The sequence below is a fragment of the Tamandua tetradactyla genome, chromosome 6 (genome assembly GCF_023851605.1).
Source record: "Tamandua tetradactyla isolate mTamTet1 chromosome 6, mTamTet1.pri, whole genome shotgun sequence".
Lineage (NCBI taxonomy): Eukaryota > Metazoa > Chordata > Mammalia > Pilosa > Myrmecophagidae > Tamandua > Tamandua tetradactyla.
This window is the reverse complement of record NC_135332.1, coordinates 131,933,459-131,950,915: the sequence shown is the minus strand read 5'-3', so window position 1 is coordinate 131,950,915 and position 17,457 is coordinate 131,933,459. Positions and strand designations below refer to the sequence as shown.

General features: G+C 35.2%; 1 long non-coding RNA gene across 1 annotated transcript; it reads left to right on the top strand.

Annotated features, from left to right (window-relative positions):
• Positions 1 to 5,982: 5,982 nt before the first annotated feature.
• LOC143686362 (uncharacterized) lies at positions 5,983 to 17,224 on the top strand. The gene is made up of 4 exons (XR_013177090.1): positions 5,983 to 6,212; positions 11,785 to 11,841; positions 15,262 to 15,385; positions 16,771 to 17,224. It is a non-coding gene; the product is annotated as an uncharacterized LOC143686362 (long non-coding RNA).
• Positions 17,225 to 17,457: the final 233 nt, after the last annotated feature.

The window sequence follows — 17,457 nt, the reverse complement described above, 5'->3', positions numbered from 1 at the left end:
AGGACTGGGAAATAAACATTCTAAATTTTGTTGCTCTTTGTTACATCACGTCACTGTAAAGATGCAGGGATTTCTGAGGTAGAAACCTCTAGAGATAGAAACTCAGGAGGAAGCTTGTTAAAGGTCAAGGTGAATGAGAATATTGCTACCTCTTTGCTTTCTAGGATGTGTTCTCCCTCTCTCTTTCTCTCTCTCTCCTCCCCTGCCTACTCCTCTTTCTCATTATCTCACCATTTCCTAGATTTCTACTTTTTTCTTCCCAAGTCACAAAGTCCATCACCCACTCTAGCTTTAGCAGCTGGGATTTTCTTACTGGACTCTTATATTTGCACATGCATATGTATTACAGAAATATTTTTAAACTTTAAAGGGATACGCAATATAAACTATTATAAGAACTCTAAGAGCTCTACCAATTCTTAAAACTGAATTCTCTGGATACAAGCATACAAATCATAAAAAGCTTTACTGGAATTTTGCATCAAATGAGTACTTAAAATTCAATTCAATAAGCATTTACCAAGAACATACTTTATTTAAGAGACTTTACTAAGAAAGAGTCACAAAAAGAGAGATCAAACTACTGGAAAATACAAACAAGTATAAAACAATTACACAATTCAAAGTGTGATGCACGTTATAACAGATGGGAGCAAGATGTTATGGGAGTAGAGAGGAGGTAAATGATTAATACTGACTGATCAAGGAAGACTTCCTGGAGTAGATGACATTTGAACTGGAAAGCTATATATTTAAAAATCTTAAGGGAAAAGGTACATAGAGAGCATCACGAGCACCGATGTGTAGGCGTATACTTGGAGTACAGCAAGTATTACCAGTTTTCACTTGTAAGGCAATTACCACCAGTAGTCAAAACATTCTGAAGGCAAAATGCATCAATATAAATCATGCTGGGGTGCTGCTCCACAGTTGCAGATTTCTTTAATGTTTGACACATGTTCAGTACATTTTGCACTTGTAAACATTGTGCAATGTCCAAAGCAGCTTGTAGGGTGTCTTGGTTGAGATTTAGAGAAGTGTGAATTAAGTACAATGTCTGATTTATACCTCAGACATTTTAAATTTCCAACTGAAAAATACCATTCCAATTGTGCAAGTAATTCTGGGGTCCAAAAATATCAAGGGAGAGAGTGTCCATTTCCAGCTAATGGGAACAAAGGAGGACTTAATTATTTTGTACCCTTAGTAAATTTTAGAACATCTAGAGTGCACGTTAAATTGGCACACTTCTCCCATCAACGTGGCACAGAGAATTTATAAAAGATGCCAGCTGCTCACTGTTTCCAGAACCATCTCTACTTCTTAACAACCTTGTTTCCTTACCACACCACCAGCTATCTTCAAGCAGCATCAGTTCTGCTTGGAATCTAGGTCTGTTTAGACTCAGAGTCTCTGCTTCTGTGCTATTCTGAAAGTCAAAGGAGAGATTTCCCAATTAAACTAGAACATGTGCAGCTATGCTTGCAAATGTGTCACATTAGCTTGGATTCAAGTATAAGTCAGAAAACCTGTAGTCAACCTCCTACTTACATCTGTGAATAAGCACATAAGCAACTGCAGGGTTGTTCAGGCTAAACAGATGGATGGTCCTGTCAGGAACAGATTGCAGTAGAGCTAGGATGTAGGATGTAATGCCACCCCCTCTGAACTGAGAAACATATTCAGCAGCAGGAAAGACGTCCTTTTTAATGTAGATATTCTTTTTAAATTCTCCACATTTAACTGTTTCTAAGGAAAGGTTAAATGCTTTTGTCCTTCATGTGTTTTCTCTTTGGGTAGTTTAATTTCATTTCCTTACTTCATTCTACTGGTACCAGGTCATATAATATCCACTTTAATATTTTAATTAATAAGTACCAGTATTCATCCTTACTGCTACCTTATGTAAATCAGCAAGCATTGCTAACTTAATTGATTACCAGAAATATTGTAATTTTATGAATATATATACATATATATTTGATGTTGAGCAAACCAAGTGAATGAAGATATATTTGAAAACTTTCATAATTAATTTGAAAGCTGCTTTTATTTTTAAATATATGAATTTTATATATCTGATGAACCCTAAATTGTCAAGCTTTTATATGAGCATATATAAAAAATTTTTAAATAAATAAGTATACTCACACTTAGTGGGAAATATAAAATTGTAATCTTAGAATGGCATTAAATTAATGTTAATATGTTTCTAAGGTACTGTTAAATTACTGGAATTAAGGCCTCTATGATATTTAATTTGAATAATTTTCTCAACTTCAATTCTACTTCGAGGTAAAGGAAATGTATTTTGAATGAAGCCTCTATTCCATAACTTCCTTTTTAATAGCTTGACTTACCAAATGAGTTAATATGAAGGAAAAATAAAAAGATTTGAACAAAATCGGATACATTGTTCAGTAGGTATGTATAATAACATACCATACGTCCTACATGCAATTCATTTCATCAAATAACATGATTCCTCTGTTCAGATACTCAGCTTTTCAAAGATAAATAATTTAATAAGATTTAGAAGAGGTTCTTATATTTGTAAAATTTTGTTCCTTGGCACTCAAGAAAATAAACATCTGTCTGTTTCTGAGTTTTTATGACTTCTACATATAAAATATTTGGTTCTTTTCAGAGGTTATATCTTTAAAATGAAAATTACCTTTAACAAGAATTATTTCTACATTTAACATAGAATTAATCATTTGTAGGCTGAGAGGGTCTCAGGAAATTATTTTATAGGAATTTATTAGGAATATAAAAGTAATTCAACTGGCAAAGGCCACTTAATTGTGTACTTTACCTATTCTCTTGAATGTTGAAATCCTTTTGTAAATTCTGTTCAAGAAAAAGGAATAAATATATTTCAAGTCCTATAATTTATTGTGAGAGAACCACTCATATGTCTATATTGATCTAAAAAGTTATCTTTAAAGTGAGTTTGTAGTTTTCAAGGGAAAGTATTTAATCTTTCACACTCATTGACATAACTTGAATAAAAAAATATAGATTTCTAGACTGTAACTTTAAATTTAGGATATTTGCAATTACCTCTCAAATTAGAGATCATCCTTGAAACCAACTACAGCTGAAATATTTGCATACTATTATGGCTATAGAGGGAGATGGAAGTGGAGAAGTTGCTTAATAAATGCTTCATATTCGTTCATTAAACAAGAAAGAGTGATTGCTTAAATGTGGTATCTGCTCACAAGGAGATCACAGTCTAAAGGGAGAGGTATGTGTGCAAATAAAAATGAAATGTAATAGTTGACTAGTTGAGGAGATTCCCAAGGAAAATATTGAAGATGCAGACTTCTTTTTTCTTGCTGCTTATAGTAAAAATGTGAGAAAAAAAAAAAAAAGATAAATGGAGAGAAGAACTTTTAAATAAAAAGCAACCAGGACTTGATGATTTGGGAACTTCTCAGTCTATGCAGATGGGGAAAGATTCTAAAATTAAGACTCACTGTCAGGAAAGGATGTTCTAGAGAAAAGGCCAAGTGTTTGCCCATATAATCTGTTTCCTGTGCCTCAGAAGAAGCAAAAGGTCAAATTATTCAGTCACCCAAAAGACTCTTTGAAGAGATGGAGGGTGTGACTCCACTTGAAGGAATCTTAAGAACATTGTCTCTCAGCCATCTCGGCAAAAGCCAAAAATAGAGAGGGTTATCTAGAAAATATCTGTGGACCAGACTCTTGCCTAAAGGAGTGAAGCCCTAAAAATATACACACATGGGAGACTCACAAAGTTATTATGACTTTTATATCATCAGAGCACTGTTATAGTGCAATGACGAAGGCAGAGAGAGCCGGGAATGAAAGACGGCTACCAGAATCCCAAAGTGTACAGGCAGGAAACAGACTAATAACTACTTAGCTGAAAACACAGACAGTTTTTTCATGATAGGGGAAAGATGGCACAGGATGGAGCTGCTAACTCAGAGGGTGAAGTCACAGGCCACAGGGCATTATTTCTAGGACTTGCAACCTAATGGACTCTGCTCAACTGTTTTTGGAAATTGTTTAGAACCAGAGACCTCCTTTTATTTATTTTTTATCTTCTCCCTTCTTAAACTGGAATGCCTATAACTGCTATCCTATGCCGCTCCTACCATTTTGGAACAGAAATTTTGTTTCTTTAGTTTCACAGATCCACAGATGGAAAGAAACTGTGCCACAGGATGGATTATACCGGGAGGCTTAACCATACCTAATTTATGTGCCTTAGATAATGAGATTTGGGTCTTTTGATCTGATGAGATTTAGAGGAGATTTTTAGACTTTGAGTTGATGGTATAAAAAGTTGAGAACTTGGAGGACCTTCTCATATAGTGAATCTATTTGGGGCAGATGCAAAACTCTGAAAGCAGCAGAGTGTGGTAGACAGAGCACTGCCCCCTCTCAGTGAGTCTATGCCCTAACACTCTCCCTACAGCCCCCTCGGCTCTGTGATATTTTATATGGCAGAGCAGACTTTACAGATAGGAGCAAGGGGACGACTTTCAGGTGCAGATATTAAACTTGATTATGAGGGTGGGCCCAATCTAATCACATGCGTTCTTAAAAGCCAAGAATCTTTTCTGGCTGAATGTGAGACATGTTAGTGTAAGAAGGATTTGACACTCATCACTGTTTCTGAGATATAGTTGGTTCTGTGTAAGCCCTGGAGAGAGGTCTCTAGGAGTTAAGAAGAGTCTCCACACGACAGACACCAGGCCCATCACTTCACAAAACTTAATTCTGCCAACAACCCAAATGCGAAAGAGAAACTCCTGCCCTAGAGTCTCCAGAAAGAAATGCGCCCACCAACACATTGATTTAAGCTCGGTTGAGTTTAGTACTAAACTCAAGAACTGTAAGCTGAAAAATTTGTAATACTTAAGCCATTGAATTTGTGCTAATTTGTTTTTGGCAGCAGTAGAAAATTGAAACAGGTGTCATGAAAAAGGTAAAATTCAAGCACAACCTTTAAGGGAATGAATAGGAATCCACTGAGGAAATAAGCAAGAAGGGACTGCTGTAACAGGAGGGAAGAGTAAGGTAAAGAGACTCAAATGGCATGATTTCCAGTGTGGAACTGTAGGTGCTAATGTAAGGTAGAAGCTTTATCAGCATGGTGCTGATAAAGCTGTAATAAGTAAAATAGTTTTCATGTATTACATTTCTATAGTGCATCAAGCCCTGTTCTAAGGTAAGTTTTTTATGTGGAAAGTAGAATATTTTGGTGGAATAGTATAATATTTTAGAAAGACTAAATAGAGGCATTATAAATATTTAGCTTCAAAAGCCTAAAGCAGTTTAGATAGACATGTTTTACCTGAGAAAAGATTTAAGAATTGTTAGGGAAATCACAGACATCTATAAGCAACCCTGGCCCAGCCCTCATCTCCCCTCATCTCCTTCTCTGGGGAAGTCACGAACATATACTAAGTTGCCATCCTCAGGCTTCTACTTCCCCCACCTCCTTTTCTATTGTATGCCATTTCAGTACCTGAGGGGGAGATGTTAATTCTAATGAAAAGGCCCTGCTGAACCTTAAACCTGGAAACCCGATTTAGCAGCCCCAGACAGGAATTTTCAGTGACAGGTCCCCCTCCCCTGCCAAGGTGAATAAAAATCACACCCAAACACCACTTTCAAACAGGGTAAATTGTTCTTTCTTCCCTTATGCAAGGCTGTACAGAGCTATTGTCTATCAACCACAACCTGGAGCAGTTTTACTCTAGGAGATCAGCCATGGTAGGACTTTTTCTTCTGCTTTTTTGAACTTTTTGAGCTATTTAAGTGGCAAGAAAATTTACCTTTTCTGTACTCTAGTCTGTACAATAAAGGGATCATTTACTCAAAGTTTCTGTTATTACCTAAATTTGTGTTCCCATGATACACTATTGTAGCAACTTGCTCCACAGGAATCATCACCATATGGGTTTCTATGACATCATAGATGTAAATAAACTTATCCAAGGATGACATCTTGAGTGAGAAGATAGCTAAGGATGAAACCAAGGAAAGGCTCCATTTTAAGAGTATACTTGTAAGAATTCGAGAATTCGAGAGTTTTGCCACGCAAAGGAGGACTCCAAGAGACGTTCTCTCATGCAACATGCAAGGGGTTTATTTTCCACACATGTATGGGGCTCACTGAACACGCAGGAACAGAGAGGCCCCAGTCTGAGTTTGCAAAAGCCTTTTAAGGGGTAAGATGAGGGGGGTGGGGGTTGAGCATGGGTCACAGGTGCTGTTTTGCAAAAAAGCAGATAAGAACAGTTTTACAATAAGCATTTCTTAACAGTTTTACAACAAGTAACCTTGGCACCAGGATTGTTTATCTTCAGCCTGATGGGGCTCATAACTTTTTTCTTTTCAACTCACACCAAATGTATAGCAGTGCATATAAGATGACACAAATGTTTTTGCTGGATATTTCTGTTATTTAGAAGCTAAAATATATGTAAATAGCTAAATTAGGCAAGAAAAGTTAGCTACTGCTAAGTTTTATAAAATCCTTCTTTACATAAGAAAAGTTAGCTACTGTTAAGTTTTATAAAATCCTTCTTTACATAAGAAAAGTTAGCTACTGTTAAGCTTTATAAAATTCCCTTTTACATACCAAGGAGGCTAATGATATAATCTAATTAGATATTTTAGAAATATAAGAGGATTATAATTATGTTGACCAAGGAAATAAAAGAGGGTAATTTCAAGAACAGATTTCTCAATAGTCAAACACAGCAGAGATGTCATGTGGATAAAAATTAAAAAGCAACCAACCAGTACATTTAGCAATTAAAAGATAATATCAATCTTAGTAAAAACAGTTTCTATAAAGTGATGGAGACAAAAGCCAAATTCTCAAAGTATTAAAGAATATAGGGTAGGTGAGGAAGAGGAAAAAGTGCAGTAGTTTATAATTTCAATATGCTTGGTTCTGAAGGCCAGAAGAGTATGTAGTCTATTGGTAATGTGGAACAGAGTTTGGTTTTTTGTCCATGTTATTTAATTTGTTTGTTGGCAGACAAGCAAAAGATGGCAAGAAGATAGATGTTGAATATGGCTCAAGAAAGGAGCATAATATATCCCAGAATAATCTGGGCAGAAGATTAAAAAGTATTCACAAAGTCCCCTTAAGGGACTGGGGAATAAGGTGGAAATATTAAACTTCCCCTCCTGGGGAGGACCAGATATTCTCACAAGCATTGGGGACTACCAATGTGGGCCATGACCTCAATCTAGGGGCTGGCCCTTATGAAACATATTCCTGAAGAAGAGAAGCTAAGCCTACTTATAATTATGCCTAAGAGTCACCCATAGAGAACTGCTGTTGTTGCTCAAATGTGGCCACTCTCTCTAAGCCAACTCTGCAGGTAAACTCACTGCCTTCCCTCCCTACATGAGACATGACTCCCAGGGGTGTAAATCTCCCTGTCAACATCGGACATGACTACTGAGGATGAGCCTGACCTTGGCGTCATTGGATTGAGAAAGTTTCAGTGGCTGAGAGATTTCAAATAGAGTCAAGATGTGACTCTTAAGGTTATTCTTGTGCAATATATAGATATCCTTTTTCAGCTTCAGTGTATTGGAGAAGATAGAGGGAAATACCTGAAACTGTTGAACTGCAATCCAATAGCTTGATTCTTGAAGATGATTGGATTTTAAGGTCTGTCCACGTGATTGTGAAAACCTTGTGATTGGAATTCCCTTTATCCAGTGTAAGGACCGATGAGTAAGAATAAAAAGACAAAAAACAAATAAACGATAGAGGGAGATGGGAGGGATGGGATGATTTAGGTGTTTGTTTTATTTTTATTTTCTCTTAAAAAATGTACAGAACTCCTATTTGGAACTGCGGAAATGGTTTGGTAATGGATGGTGGTGATGGTAGCATGACACTGTGAACATAATTAACAACACTGAAATACATATCCAAATGTGGCTAAAAGGCAAAATGTTATATTGTATACATGGTAATGAGATTAAAAATTTTTTTTAAATCCGTGAAACCACACTACACAGTGAATGCTAAGTTAATAGTACAATTATAAAAGTGTGCTTTTACCAGTTGTAGCAAATGTACCATACCAATGCAAGATGTTAATATTAGGGTAGTATATGGGAATCCTGTATTTTATGCATGATTTTTCTGTAAACCCACAATTTCTCTAAGAAAAATTAGAAAGAAAGAGGGCAAATTAAAATATGTGGAAAGAAATGAAATCAAGGGGCTAAGGTGAAAGCTTTTTGTTTGTTTATTTGAGGAAGAGGACTGCCACTTCCTATGAAATCAGAGATAAAAATGAGTGATGATGAAAGTAAGTTTATTGGGAGGGGAAAAGGACAAGGTGACAAGGCCATTCATATCTAATAGCTTTTGTCTTGTTTGTAAAATGACACATTTATCTACTGAGCGGATCATTAGACTAGGAAGGAATATTGAGGCAATAGAGGTTGTTTGTAATACCCCTGAGAGAAATGAAGGAGGGCATTGACCAGGAAAAGCTTAAAGACCCAAGAACCAAGTGCTGATTTGATAATGTCAGTGAGAGGTAGTTGAAGTCAAAGCTGTAAGACCCAGAGCACATAGTAAAAGGAGCAATAGGAGAAACTAATAAAGATGGAAGAATGTGAGGGGTGAATTATCACTATTATTACAAACATGAACAACTACCTAAATCTTGTGTACATGGACTGTCACAGGGATTATACATCAATAAACATATTGATTTGTTTCTACATCTAAATTTCAGCATCTCAACAGTTCTGGTGATGTGAATTAGCCATACTGTGAATAGCATGTATTTTGAAGATATATTTCCTGTAATCAAATTCAAATTATATGATCTTGGGCAAGTAAGATAATTACTATGTGCTTCAGTCTCCTCAATTGTAAAATGAGATTATGAAGTTTGGGTGGTATAATAGTTTCTACTTTGACAGTAAGTTTTTTTATATGCACTACACACATTATCAACAGAAAACATAGTGAGGCCCACTAATTCTGCATCAAACAGAGACAAATCTCTTTATCTTGGTGAGAAAGTGAGTTTATTGAAAGTACATCATCAAGGAAATGAAGGAAAAACTTTTCAAGACCAGTTCAGAGTGGAAAGAGTGTTTTGGGCTTTTAAAAGCCCAGACAAAGAAATGGCCAGGATCTGGAAGTAAGCAGGAACAGATAAATAAAAAGAGCTATGTAAAAGTCACAGGATTCATTAAAATTGAGTAACGGTCAGCTGCTTCATTCTGTTTGGCCGACATATCCTGTTATCAGGTGGGCCCTTCTTTCTCTGTTGGCAATTCAGACCTTTGATCTTGTCCTTCAAGAAGAGGAAGCTGCTGATATCAGTCCATAGAATGTTCCATTCCTGCAAGCAGAGCAAGGGAGGGTTTTGGGGAGGGTAAGTTTTCTTTTTGTTGCGGTTAAACCAACTGCAAACTATTTCAACAAAGGTTTTTTATGCTTAAATAATTCAAGGCTTCTTGAGTGAAGTGACTATACCAAACAGTTTTTTCAGCTACTGAAGACTATACTAAGTGTTTTCCAGCTAAAGGATTATATTGAGTATTTTTTATATATCTAGCTATCAAGCCCCCCCCCCTCTTTTATGAGAGATTTTCTTGTTCTTTAAGAAACAGCATCTTGTATTTCTTTTAAAGAAGAAGTAGGTGAAGTTTCAATTTTCTGTAATTTCTTCCTGCTGTAAAAGGGCAAAATAGTTTTTATATTAATCTGGAAGATGCTTTGGACATAAACCCTCAAATCAAATACAGGCAACATCAAGACAAACATGGCAAACAAAAGACATGCTCATGCCACTCTCCATTTCACAGGTGAATTCATTAACCACTCAGAAAATGAGTCCAGTTTACTATAATCATAAACATGATTAGTATCATCTTGTACATGATGTAGTATTGAAGAAATATTATCATATTTGTCTGGTATATATATGCAGCAATTAATACTAATCAATGCAAAAGAGTTTTTTTGTTTTGTTTTTTTTCCTGGGCTACATTGAGTATTAAGCTTACAATACTGTATTTGCTGTCCCTTCACAGGAGCAGGTGCTAATGCTGAATGTGTCCTTAATTTAGGTTTCAGCCACATCACTTTGGCAATGATAGCTCTGGGAGGTATGTTCTTCATATAGTTGCTGTAGCACACATCATTGGTCTGCTGGAAAGCAAGATGGTGGGCTCCAGGGTCCCTTTGGACTATCTCATGGTGCCCTCCAGCACTATGCAACACAGCGAGTGTGGAGGCAGTGCCCACTGAAGAGCTAGAGAGACTGAATCTTTTCCGGCAGGCAGAGCTAAAGGTGTCTGTAGTAACAAGGTGTTCGCAGTAATAGCATGTTCTCATCTCCTTTTGGAGCATGTTCATGTGATGTGGCTGATACTTTTATAGTTTTAGGACCCACAGAAATAGGTCTACCCAGTAATTCAGATGGGGAGGCACCAAGCGCAGTACTAGGAGCCTAGTTTAAATATGTAAGCATTTCAGTGAAAACAAAGGGTCCATTTTTCTCTTTGACATTTTTATAGGGTTATGTGAGTTATTGGGTAGAGCATAGCCTATATACTTGCCATACTTTATTTTAAAAGTCTCCTTCTGTTGAAGATGAAGCTTTGACCTGTGGCTGACTGCAAACACTTTCAGAGAAGCACTAACGTAAAACAATGTATTTGATGAGGAAATTTGGCTGTTTCTGTGACATTTAACATCTTTTAAAAGAATTAAAACTATAACAACATTATATTGTTTTCAAATATTTTTTCAGATCAGTAATCAACAGAGGGTTAGAAAATCTTTTTTACATTTATAACATTGTCTAAACATTCCTCATGCAACTTACAGCATATCAAATGAACTTAATTATTTTTACCACTTTGTTTTCTTCAAGATGAAAGAGCAAACCCTTTGCAATTGTTTGGAATAAAAAGATATCCTTTAGGATAGGAACTTGAGGATTTGGATTTGACCTTGAGAAAGCAAAATGTTAAAAGCTGTCAGCTTTAAAACAATATTTGGTTTCCTATTTAACGAAAGTTAAGGAAAAGACTTAGCTTTTTTAAAAGTGAGAAGACTTGATATTTTTAAACAAACAAGGACATGAAAACTTAATATAAAGCACAGGAAATTATTCTAATTAAAAACAGACTTTTTGCTTTTTACACTGATTATTCAGAAAAAAAACTTTTATAACTTTTTAGTAAAACAGACCAATAATTTGAGAAAACTTTGACACTTTAGCAGAGAGAAAACTAAATTGTAGTTTGCATCAATATGTTGCATCAATTATTTGATACTAAGTCTTTAAAAATTTTATAGATGAACCCATCAAATCTTTCCTAATCTGACTATAATTTCCTTTTCTGCAAGCTTTCTGTGACTAAGTATGTTCATTCAGGTTTTGTTGTATATTTTCTTCTTTTTTTCATTCTGTAACAACAGTCATTTCATTACTTTTTTTTACTTTTAATAAAATTATAATATATCCTTTATAGTTTGTATACTAAAGTTACAAAAATAATTCTAAAAATAAACTAAAATAAAGGTTTTCAAGCAACTGTCTTACAACACAATTACCATTAAGATCAAATGTCAAAATAATGCTAAATACTTAAAACACTTATTCAATGAATTTTGAAATACACCATCTTTTGATAAGGATAATGGAACATATAGATATTACATTGTTCTATGTAAAAAAAATGATTTAATTTTGCATAAATTTTGAAATTCATGAGAGTATTTTGTCTTCACAGCTTTGTTAAATCCTTGTAAAGGCATGTTGGCTTCACGTATATGTCCACCACTATAAGGTACTGAACTAGGTGAACCGGGAACAAGCCTCACAATCTTGTACAATCGTTATTAAACCAGAGGATTCGAGAGTGATAACCAATGCTTTTACCATTTTCTATACCATGGCTGCTCCTCTATGCCACCTTTTTTATGCATCATAAAGTAGCCTCCTCCGCAGGTGTGGGACATTTTAGGATATGGGCTAAAGAATTTACTAGGAAGTAACTAGGAAGAGAAGTTTTTAGTTACTAGGAAGAGAAGTTTTTCCAATTTAATTAATTCCTCAGTATAGTGTTCCCTTTTAACCATAGTTTAATCACTGGTTAAACAGAGCTGTAAATAAAGGGATTTTGCACCAATCTGTCAATTCACACTTTTGCCAATTTTTAAATTTTATCAGTTATTTCTTTTCTTTCTTGGTGCACGAGCTGGGAATACAAACCCAGGTCTCCCACATGGCTGGCAAGCATTCTACTACTGAACCACTATGCACCCTTAAATTGTATCTTGATGTCTTCCCAGGGATTCCAGTTTTTAGGCCCCAATACTTTTTAGCAAAGATAGCTTTAACCTTTGGCTGGGTCTTTTTTTTTTTTTTCCTGACCTTCTAATTTTTAAAGTGACAAGCCAGCACTCCTATATCATCATTTCTTTTATTTAATTGCTCTGGAAGGCCTGTCACTAAAGCAGAGGTGAAATTTTGCATATTTCTTTCTAAAAGTAACTTTTCCTTCAACTTGCAGATTTCTCTATTTTTCTTGAAAAATCATACAGCATATAACAGCCAGCTGACTGAAGCTGCAGCACTTCTGTTATCTTTACTAAATTTTATTCTTTGATACTTTTAAGACATTTTTTTGTATGCTGTATGGTGGGGTCACATTTCATTTTTTTTCCATGTGAGTATCCCATTATTGCAGCCCCATTTGTTGAGTTTTTGTTTATTTATTTGTTTTTTGTTGGTTGGTATGTTTGTTTGTTTGGGAAGTCTGTAGGTGGGGAATTGAATCTGGTCTCCCACATGGCAGGCAAGCATTCTACCATTAAACTACTCTGACTCCCCCTCCCCCCTGCCCCTTTTAGTACATTTTTGATTGAACAATTACCTGAAGGTCAGGAGTCCCATCTTTTGGGCACTCCACCCCTTTATTTAATTTATATTGTGGCCACACAAAGTTGCAATAATGTACTAACAATTTCTTTTTTTTGATTGTTTTTTTTTGTTTAATGACCCTTTCCAAATTTAGACTAAGCGATAGGAATATTTCCCAAGGGAGATGTAGCCAGCATAATTTGAGAGTTTCCCATGTCTGGGCAATACCAACAGAAATCACAAAGACAAAACATCAAAGTGGGAGCTCCTTAAACACAGCTGGTTCCCCACACAAATGCAAACTGCACAACTGTACAAAATCAAAAGAAGAATCACAAATCTGGGGTCACAGATAGTGGGGCTCAAATTGACAAGTGAGAGGTGTTAAGAGTAACAGTGCTGGTCTTTCAAAATCGAAGGTAGGATATCATGAGTCCACATGTGAAACTCTTGGATCAACTCAATAACATTTTTACACAATAGTCTAATTGAAACAAAAGGAAACAAAGTAAACATGACAGACAAATAAAAGATTACACATTTACCCACCATAGGGAAAGTTTGGATTGCAAAGTCACCTTCACCCAGATGTGCCTGTGTCCATCTGTAGCAGGTACCTCCACCCAGACCCTCCAGTCCCAGTCCTCCAGGAAAAATCCCCAGGCAGCTGCTAGGCATGGAGCCAAGATGCCCAGGAGAGCCCCACCGCTGATGAGACAGATTAGGGGTGCACAGAAAGCAGCAGGGGAGGGGTGGGTCCTGCCACAGTCGCCAAATTGTTACAATCAAAAAACACAGTCCTAAATAATCAGGCCTGCCTGATCCTACATCAAATAGAGAAACAAGTCTCTTTATCTTTGAAAAGGTGAGTTTATTGAAGATGCAACATCACAGAACTGGAGGAAAAATACTTTCCAAGAACACTTTGAGGTTGGATAGGTGGTTTGGACTTTTATAACCCCAATAAGACAAAGAAATGGCAAAGGTCCAGAAGTAAGCAGGAACAACAATAAAAAGAACTAAGTAAAAGTCAGGATTCATTAAAATTGAGTAACGGTCAGTTGTTTCATTCTGTTTGGCCGGCATATCCTGTTTTCTGGTGGGCCCTTCTTTCTCTGTTGACAGTTCAGACCTTTGCTCTTGTCCTTCAAGAGGAGGGAGCTGCTGATATTAGTCCATATGATGTTTCATTCCTGCAAGCAGAGCAAGGGATGGTTTCTGGAACAGAGAGTAAGTTTTCATTTTGTTGAGATTAGACCAACTGCAAACTGCTTCAACATGGGCTTTTATTGCCTAAAATAATTCAAGACTCCTTGAGTGACATGATTATACCAGTTTTTTTTAGCTACTGAAGAGTATACTAGGCATTTCCCAGCTAAAGGATTGTATTGAGTATTTTTTATTTACCCAGCTATCACATATAAAAGAAGTTGGAATAATGACAGGCACGTATTAAGTGCTTAATAAATATTACTGCTATTGCTGGTAAATGTCATTAGTAATTTTCATATTGTGTAAAATATTTAATGGAGTATTTTATTGACAAGTGAGAGATGTTAACAGTAACAGTGCTAGTCTTTTGAAAGTGAAGGTAGGATATGGGGAAGGAGGAAAAGATGCTCTAATTTTAAGAATGATGAGGTCAAGATCATCTCTATTCATTTTGTATTTGGATAATATTCTGTTTTGATAAAGGAAGCAGTATAACTTCACAATTGGGTGAAGTCAGCAACTATTCCTTGGAAATAATCTTTTGACTAAACTTATTTCCTCTATCACCTACTGTAACTCCTGAAGTTGCTTCATTGGGCTTACTCCTTAAATATTTCGTTCTCTCTTTTGATTGAAGTACATATCATATTAGGTCAATTTAGTTAATATGGTTATGTTATCACTCTAGTTACCAGGAGATATTACAGTTTCTCTCCTAGATTCTGATGGGATGGAAGAACTTTGCTTGAGTGAGAAGAATGAAAGAAGGTATTACAAGTCATAGCTACCTTCTGTAGGGCCCTGGGGGAACAACTTGAGGGCCACCAAAAGATGGCAAAAAGGTTAGAGACCTTTCAGGGTCATGGAAATCCAGAATGAAAACAGTACTGAAAAATCTGCTGATGGTCAGCTCTGGATTGAAAGTGCATCGCTTGGTTAGTCACTAAAAATAAATAAAATGATGAGAGAGAAATAACTTAAAAGAAGGTAACTTTAGGTAGTATTATTTAGGATAAGGAGCAATCTAATATGTAATCTTGAACATAGAGAAACATTTCTAAAAATTTTACCTCACCAGTTGCTGATCCAGCAACTTCCCTATTCAATGGCTACTTTATTTTCACTTTGATAGGCACCTGATAGAAAGGCCAAATGGCTGCTCCAGAAGAGGTCAAAAACCCAGTTTGCTCTTCTTATTATTGGAATGGTGCCCCAGAGGTTGGAAGAAGTCATCCTGAGGGCATAACTTTGAATAGGTAACTCTTTAACTCTGATCAACTTTAGAAATCTGTTTGCTATATTCAAGGCAATGAAAGGAGCAATGTGGATTGTAATTTCCTCAAGGACCTTAAGGTTTATTAAAGAAGAATCATTACAGAGAAGTGAATTTCTTGGGAAAAGAATATATCTTATTTATTTCCATATGTTCAGCTTACTGTCTGGGACAGAAGTGGATACTAACTGTTGAGTAAAACTCAGGTGTTTAAAGAGAAAAAGCAAGAAGAAACTGTTATCCTCTGTCCTGGGATGATCTACATAAACTATTTTTCAGTTCTTTCTTCCTTCTTAGGGTTTTTGGTCATTATTCATGTTAAATTAATAATCCTCATCATGGTGTTCATTTCATATTTAGAATTAAAATGAAGACAATAATTAGCATTCTATTAGAACTTATTTAGTAACTCAAAATATACACTTTTAAAATTTAATATTGTATTCACAAATATGTATATAATATTGATGCATAAAGATGGATATTAATCATCAATCCAATTGACTTTCTTCTTAATTTTTTGAGATTATATGTCAATGTTTACTAATATTTGCTTTGATTATTCCATTTTCCTACACAGAAAAATACAATTTTGGGCAGGTATATTAGTTTTAGGTCACAGGAAAAGGATGGAAAAATTTAAAGTTCAAAATACACTAATATATAAAGAGACATGACATATTTTAGCTTTGTTCTTTCTATAAATGTACTCTGTTCTCTTTTCTAAAATTTTGGTTCTCTTTTCTAGAATTTCTAGAATTTTGTTTTTTAAAATACCTCTTACAAAAAATCTTTAGAAAGGGCATGACCTAGTAAGAGCGCAGGAAAACATAAGTTCAATAGATGATATAATGCCTCAAATGAATATAATACATTTACTGCTGTATTATCCTTATAGCTGATTGGAAAATTTAAACTTATAAAGATTTATGCCTGTTATTTTCCAGATATCAGCACCAACCAACGTTTTCCATAATAAATTTTTCTGTTACATTATAATCCTATTTTCTTTATATGAGTATAGGGAAAAAAGGTACAGATAAATAAAGTAAGTTTATCTTCTATTTTAACAAAATTATCAGTAGTTTTCTAATTGTACTATGACTTTAGATTAGAATTAGGTGATAAAAAATAGCTTCTTTGGAAAAGTGGACAAATTAGCTTTCACCTCTGGCTATTTTCATATCATTCTTAGGAAAAATTTTGCCTTATTTCAGTAGCCATATTTTTAAAATAATTTATGTACAGAAAAACTGCTATATTTTCTTCCAAAGAAATTAGGCAAGCTACATATCTTTAGAAAACTACTGACTAGAAATTTTTGTTTTAGGTGTTTCTTCTCCTAACATATTTTCCCTTAATCTTTAGCATTTTCAGATCTCATATTTGAAACAAGATAAACCAAGATGGAACTCGGAACTACATGTATATTTCAGGGCTCTAAGGACAAATCAAGGTATAAAGCTCAATGTTTGAGACCAACCAACTATCAAATAGCCAAAACTCAGTCATTGAATATTGGCTGCATGATATGTTGGAAATTGTAAAGAAAAAGTTAATTAACTAATTATCATTTTGAATTGGAAAGAATGTCACACCTATTTACTGATTTTGATAGTAATTCTTAAAATTTTGAAAAACAACACCAGCAATAGAAAACTTATCCCATATTTCTGACCTCCTGCTAAATAGTATGACTGCAATAGTCATTTTGCAGGTGATAATCTCCTTATTGTCCTTGATCATTCCACAGGAACCCTTTTGGTTGTCAGTGAGGTCTAGATATGGTGAAATTGATTCTCATTAAGAAAATAAAAATTTATCCCACTATATTATTTGCATTTTGCAAAGCCATAATATTTTTATATTATTCTAATAAGTTATAGTGAGTTGACAAACTGATCATAGTAAAATGTCAGTTTTGGGGTGAAAACTTGTGTATATCCCAGTGATATGCATGTTTGCATAAAATCTTCAATCTTTTACACTAATAGCATGCCAGATGGTACCATCTTGCTGTTTGGGAAACCATGGATCTGGTATTATATTTCAAAT